Genomic DNA, 5730 nt, shown 5'->3' with positions numbered 1-5730 from the left:
CGCCGTGCCCTCGGCCGGCCCTGCCCCCGGCCAGCACCGCCCGCTGCCTTCGCGCCCTGCCGCCGGCCGCGCCGTGCCCCGGCCGGCCCTTCCCCCAGTCGCGCCGCCCGCTGCCCGCGCGCCAGGCCGCGCCGTGCCCCCGGCTGGCCCTTCCCCCGGCCGCGCCGCCCTGACCCCGGCCGGCCCCTGCGCCCCGGCCGCGCCTTTTTTCCGGCCTTGCCCTGCCCCTGGCCGCGCCCTGTGGACCACCCGCCCCGACGCCATCCGTGCTCGACCCCGTCCCCGACTCCGCCCGATCCCGACGCCGCCCGCCCCTACCCCGTCGCCCGTCAGGTATGCCTTCTCACTTATTATTGTTGAGGTAGTGGTAGTTGTAGTAGTATTAGTTGTACTAGTGGCAGTATTAGTACAACTAGTGGTAGTATTAGTAGTAGAATTAGTGGTAGTAGTAGTAGTAGTAGAAGTAGTGGTAGTAGTAGTAGTACAACTAATGATATTAGTTGTAGCAATAGTGGTAGTAGTAGAAGAACCAATGGTAGTAGTAGTAGCAATAGTGAAAGTAGTAGTACAAGTAGTGGTACTACTTGGATATATTCTTCTGCATGGATTGATATCCAAACTACATGGCTTCTGTTGAGCCATATGTGCTTGTCGGCCATCGTGCCGTTGTTTTTTGCAGGTTTTGGAAACCTCACCGTGCAGGGGAGGTTCTGCCGATTTTTTTTGTAAATAACAGTATTTTGTTCCATTTTTGTAGAGAAGAGCCCGTCAGAGTTGAGTCGGAGTTCTCGCCACCGTGTCGGTCTGCCTGCACCGCGTCGTCTCGCCACTGCACCGACCCGCCATGGCCCCGCTAGCCTGACTCCGTCGCCACCCTAGGTATAACCCCTCTTTTCATATCATTATCGTAGATCGCGTAACCCAGTTAGGCATCTCCCATTCGAAAGAGATACGGTTGGAGGTATGCAGATCTTTGCATATCTATGACCGTATCTATTTCGGATTGTCCACGCTTTTTGGATAGCCCGCGGATGCGTAGATGGGTTAGTTTCCATGTTCTGCTCTAGTCCGAGACAGACTTTCGGCATCACCTCCCTGTTGTTCTCCGGATACACACTCTTCTTTGGCAGGACGTGTATCTGGGAACAACGGGGAGGTGCTGCCGAAATTCTGTCTTGGATAGGAGTAGAGCATGGAAACTAACCTCATCTACACATCTGCGGGTGGGATTAGGACCTATCCTCACCTATTAGACAGTAGGAACACCATGTACATGCAATTAATGGTTACATTACTCGCCGATACATATGTTAGAGGATGGATGACCGTCAGTGGATGTACACGGGCTGGAGAAGTCAGAGTGATTACACCACGGAATGGATGAACAAGACCGATGCTTTCTTGAACAGTGCATTTGGCAATGCTGCTAAAGGACATTGCCTAGTTTTGTGTCCCTGCAGCAAATGTGGAAACAGGAGAAGGGTAAACAAGGTGGAAATGGGTAAACATCTTGTGAAGAATGGATTTACGCCGGACTACACCTGGTGGGTCCACCATGGTGAAGCCCATCGTATGAGAGAGGAGGTGGTGAGACCACGGGTGGAGGCTTTTGATGCTGATGCCGGGGTAGCAGACATGTTAGATGACTTTCACCAAGGACAGTTCGATGAGGGACGTGAGAAGGAGGAGATGGAAGCAGCCGCACAGGCGTTCTACGATATGATGGACTCGGCACAGAAACCCCTTCACGATCGGTCAATGGTGTCTCAACTGGATGCCATTGGACGCTTAATGGGGTTGAAGTCCGAGTTAAACTTAAGTTGACCTGGCTTCGATAAGATGTTGGTTGTGATTGGCACCTTGCTTCTGGAGGGCCACATTTTGCCGAAGAGCATGTATGAGTCACAGAAACTCCTTCGAGCACTTAAGATGCCGTATGAGCAGATACATGCTTGTCCGAAAGGGTGTCTCCTATTTAGGAAAGAACACGAGCATGCAAAGTTCTGTCCAAAGTGTAAATCCTCCAGGTACCTGGAGGTAGACTCTGATGATGGCCAGAAGAGGCAACTTACGATCCCCATGAAAATCCTATGGTACCTTCCGTTCCTACCGAGGATCCAACGGCTATACATGACCGAGGAATCCGCAAAACAGATGACATGGCACAAAAATGGCAAACGGTACAATCCTGACAAGATGGTACATCCATCCGATGGTGAAGCTTGGATCCGCTTTAATGACAAACATCGTGACAAAGCAGATGAGGCTCGTAATGTACGTGTCGCGTTGGCAACAGATGGGTTCAATCCTTATGGAATGATGGCTGCCCCATACACATGTTGGCCCGTCTTTGTTATCCCCCTTAATCTTCCCCCCGGTGTCTCCTTTCAACGACATAACGTATTCTTGTCGTTGATAATTCCTGGACACCCAGGGAGTAATATGGGTGTGTTCATGGAGCCCGTATTTGATGAATTGGTCCATGCTTGGGACGAAGGGGTATGGACATACGATCGAGCTACAAAGACAACCTTCAAAATGCACGTTTGGTACCACTACTCCCTGCATGACTTCCTGGCGTATGGGATATTCTGCGCCTGGTGTGTTCACGGGAAGTTCCCATGCCCAATATGCAAGGAAGGTGTGAGGTTTATTTGGTTGTAGAAGGGTGGCAAGTATTCGTCGTTTGATAGACATCGTCAATTCCTACCTCTTGACCATCCATTTAGACAAGACATCACGAACTTTACGAAAGGCGTCAAAGTGACAAACCCTGCACCGCGGATGATGAATGGTGCCGAGGTTCATGCTCAGATAGGTGCTCTCGTACCCAATGAAGAAGGTGGTTTTGTGGGATATGGTGAGCAGCATATGTGGACTCATATCTCGGGCATGACGAGGCTCCCCTATTTCGATGACCTTCTTCTACCACATAACATTGATGTAATGCACACTGAAAAGAATGTCGCCGAGGCACTTTGGGCAACACTCATGGACACTGAAAAGTCTAAGGACAACCCAAAGGCTAGAGTAGACCTGGCAACGTTGTGCGATAGACCAAATCAAGAGATGCAACCTCCTAGTCGTGGCAAGACTTGGAGAAGGCCTAAGGCTGATTTCGTCTTGAAAAAGGACCAAAGGAGGGAAGTACTTGAATGGATCAAGAAGCTAATGTTCCCTGATGGGTATGCAGCGAATCTAAAGAGGGGAGTTAACTTAGGCACTCTGCGAGTCAACGGGATGAAGAGTCATGACTACCACATATGGATTGAGCGGCTTCTTCCAGCGATGGTTCGAGGCTATGTCCCGGAGCATGTCTGGCAAGTGCTGGCAGAGTTGAGCTACTTATTCCGCCAGCTTTGTGCCAAGGAGCTCTCTCGGACCGTCATTGATGACTTGGAAAAAGCGGCACCCGTGTTGCTCTGTAAGTTAGAGAAGATCTTTCCACCCGCCTGCTTCTTGTTGATGCAGCATTTGATTGTGCACCTCCCGTATGAGGCACGGATGGGGGGGGGGGCGTGCAGAACCGTTGGTGCTATCCAATCGAGAGATGTCTGAAGACTCTTCATAAAAAATGTAGAAATAAAGCCAGAATTGAGGCTTCCATTGTAGAGGCATACATTCTAGAGGAGGTGTCGAACTTCACAGAGAAATACTACACTGAGAAACTTCCTAACGTTCATAATCCACCCCCTCGTTACAATGCTGGCGAAAATGAATCGAACCTTAGCCTTTTCCAAGGGCAACTTGGAAGCGCAAGTGCATCGACCATTAAGCAATTGAAAAATGAAGAGTGGCGTAGTATCATGCTATATGTGTTGACCAACCTTGTCAAGGTGCAACCGTTCATTCGGTAAGTTCTAAACGAACTTGTTTCATTTCGCCGTATGTCCTTGTTTCGTCGTCCAACCCCCTTGTTTCTCGTTGGTACAGGGAATTTCTTCGTCAATCCTGGCATGGATCAAGGCAACCTACACCGCAAGAAAATGATACCCTTCTTTCACGGGGTGCGGGACTAGGGAGCCCCGATTTCATTTGTTGGTTCAAACAGAAAGCCCAAACTGATGCGCCTATAAGTGATGAGTTAAGACAGGTTGCAAATGGCTGTGCCGTTAGGGTCAAGTCATTTACCGGTTATGACGTGAATGGATATCGTTTTCACACAGCAAGCTACGAGCAGAGTCGGCCCAATCGACAAACCACAAACAGCGGAGTTGTTACGCCCGGCACTGATGGACTCGACTATTATGGAAGAATTGAAGAAATCTACGAACTATCATTTTATGGTTCCAAACCTCTTACTCCTGTCATATTCAAATGCCACTGGTTTCATCCTGGTGTAACGAGACGGACCCCTAAGCTTGGGCTAGTCGAGATTCGACAGGATTCCGTCTATCCAGGAAAAGATGTCTACATTGTGGCTCAACAGGCCGTCCAGGTTTATTATACGTCATACGCGTGCAAAGACACCGAGCATCTTAAGGGTTGGTCTATTGTGCACAATGTATTGCCACACGGTAAACTACCTGTCCCAAACTATGAAGATTATAACTTCAACCCAAACACATATGATGGAGAGTTCTATCAAGAAGAGGGGCTACAAGGGAGGTTTGACATAGACTTAACCGAAGAGATAGGAATGAAAGTAGATAATAAAAGGGATGATGACGAGGACGCTGGAGACGAGGTGCGAAATCTGAAGGACATACAAATGCTTGAGCGATTACATTTCGGCAATGACAATGAAGACAACATTCCTCCTTCGGATAGTGTTGATGAGTTGGACAATGTTGATAGTGATGACGAGACCTATGATCCAGCTAATTTCAATCATGAAGATTATTTCTAATACATGTAATACTATGTTTTTTGTAATTATGTTTTGTTCATTTTTGCATATATTTCTAATACATGTAATACTATATTTTTTGTAATTATGTTTTGTTTATTTTTGCACCTATTTCTAATTATGTCTTATTTTTCTTTTTTATTGCAGGTGATTGAACAAAGATGGCGGGCGACCGTCATAGGTCTGTGAACTCGATTTACCAAAGACAACGCCGGTCGCAGGAGGGGGCGGAGGGGGTGGCAGAGGGATCGAACAGGAGGAGGAGGACCGCTAGCCGCAGGAGGGGGCCGTCTCCTCCCACGCCATGTGAGGAGGACCGCCAGCCGCAGGAGGAGGTGGCGCCCGTGGATGAGTCAGACGAGGAGTTGGTTCGGCAGACGGAGGAGGAGGAGGAGGAGGAGGAGGGGGGGGGAGGCGGTAGGCACGGGTTCTGCTTCCTCCAACTCCTCTTCGAGTGTCTACTTGCGAGGTCCCGCGAGCCTCCCACAGGTTCCGCTTCATCACCAATGCCCAATGATTCGCCCCGAAGGACAAAAGTAAGTAACTGTATATGTTATCACCACTACTTCATATGATATGATGAAAAAAACTAATAATTTTTCTTAATTACTTGTGCAGGAACTGGGTGGTTGTGTCGGGTGGTAGCGCACAGCTAGTCAATGGCATCCTGGGTCTTCTGTGCAGGCAGCACTTCCCCGGCATTGTCACGTACGCATCGAAGACGGAGCCGGCCTACTCGTTTGACCACTACGTCGTCGCCTCCGATGCGGAGTACCCCAACAAGGCGGCGCGGGTGAAGGCAGAGTTTTGGGTAAGTCTCCCTTGCACAACATTGCTCAATACGTCGCATTCATTAGACTTTTCTTGAAATAATGAATCGA

At 49.3% G+C, this 5730-nt stretch overlaps 1 pseudogene; it reads left to right on the top strand.

The window, feature by feature from the left end:
• The first annotated feature begins 1317 nt into the window (after positions 1-1317).
• LOC136487890 (uncharacterized) lies at positions 1318-5366 on the top strand (annotated as a pseudogene).
• The last annotated feature ends 364 nt before the right edge of the window (positions 5367-5730 follow it).

The sequence above is a fragment of the Miscanthus floridulus genome, chromosome 10 (assembly GCF_019320115.1).
Source record: "Miscanthus floridulus cultivar M001 chromosome 10, ASM1932011v1, whole genome shotgun sequence".
NCBI classification, from domain to species: domain Eukaryota; kingdom Viridiplantae; phylum Streptophyta; class Magnoliopsida; order Poales; family Poaceae; genus Miscanthus; species Miscanthus floridulus.
Note: the sequence above shows the minus strand (reverse complement) of the source record. Positions and strands in the feature narration are given on the sequence as shown.